The sequence below is a fragment of the Cyprinodon variegatus genome, unplaced genomic scaffold (assembly GCF_000732505.1).
Source record: "Cyprinodon variegatus isolate N-32 unplaced genomic scaffold, C_variegatus-1.0 Scaffold835, whole genome shotgun sequence".
NCBI classification, from domain to species: Eukaryota; Metazoa; Chordata; class Actinopteri; order Cyprinodontiformes; family Cyprinodontidae; genus Cyprinodon; species Cyprinodon variegatus.
In genome coordinates, this window is record NW_015151288.1 from 345,500 (window position 1) to 346,755 (window position 1,256).

At 37.4% G+C, this 1,256-nt stretch overlaps 1 long non-coding RNA gene across 1 annotated transcript in view; it reads right to left on the reverse strand.

Moving 5' to 3' along the window:
- The window catches only part of LOC107099071, a 6,736-nt gene that overhangs the window by 1,880 nt on the left and 3,600 nt on the right, over nt 1-1,256 (reverse strand). The window contains exon 2 of the long non-coding RNA XR_001481924.1: nt 855-927. This is a non-coding gene — a long non-coding RNA (uncharacterized LOC107099071). The remainder of the gene's footprint in view (nt 1-854; nt 928-1,256) is intronic.

Below are 1,256 nucleotides of genomic sequence, written 5' to 3' on the forward strand. Positions count from 1 at the left end.
TTTTAATTCTCAAAATGACTTTCTATTATACTGCCAAATGAGCCCAGTGAATTTGCGGTTTCTTATTTCTTTTAACTATATGCATTGCAATGGGTGTCTGAATATTTTAGCGTGAATATTATTTTCTTTGTATTACTGGAGCTGCCGTGCTGGTCTAAATATAGTTACATGCATCATGATCTTGGACAGTGGTTTTCAAAGTGGGGGCCGGAGAGCTTGGGGGGGCCACAGCAGGTTGGCAGGAAAAGTATAGCAGCACAAAGTGAGTCATTTAATAAACTGGGTAAGAAGCAACCAAAATAAACCAAAAATAAGCAAAAATAAAAACATTAATATAATACGGGTAATCTTCCCTATAGCCTAAAAAATACAATTCTACCAGGCCAACACACCATTGGTTTTGTGAGGGGATTTCTGTGCGCGATGATACTGTGCAAACGTGACATTTCCATTTATTAATTATTTTAATTGGCTGTAACTTATTGCAAGAAAAACAAGCCACTCAGAACAAAGTAAAAGTATGGTTCTGTGTTGGGCTGAAACAGGACACAATTTGATTAAAATGCAGGAAATTACATCTAAAAAAGATAACATATTCTGGGGGTGGCAACCCCCCCCCTCCCCAGCGCCATTTCCATTTCTGAACTACATGCTCACTGAGACTCTACAGATCTACTTTGTTGGCTCAAGAAAATATAAATAAAATAACTGACATTTTCCTTTACCCTGTGATAAATATTTATATTCCTTTTACCTGATTTCAGCCAAATTATTTTGCCATGAATGTATTTTCTCAAAAATACCCAACAGAAAGTTCACTTTAGAGAAAACAGATAAAAATCTTTCCTACTTACAGAGCAGACATGGTAGAGATGTTCCCCTCATCGTTCCTCTCAGTCATCTGAATGTTTCTAGTCCGGGGCGGATCTAGAAAAATATTTATGGGGTGGCGAGAGGGGGGCAGGAAGTTTTGAGCCGTGGCAATACATTGCATTTGTTTATACTGAATTTAATCCCAGTTATCACAGTTTGGTGAGAATAGATTGTACAGTCAGTGTTTCATTTGAAACAGTTCATATTAGAAATACAACGTACAAATATATTTGATCTCCCTTAATAGGAGATAGAAGAATGATAACACTACTTCTAGTGGGGCATTATCACAGGTATTAAGGTAAGACAGGTGCTGAGTCACAGATGTGTGAGATTGACTGTCAGAGAGGCAGCTTTGCAGAATTTGCACAAGAAGAAACTAT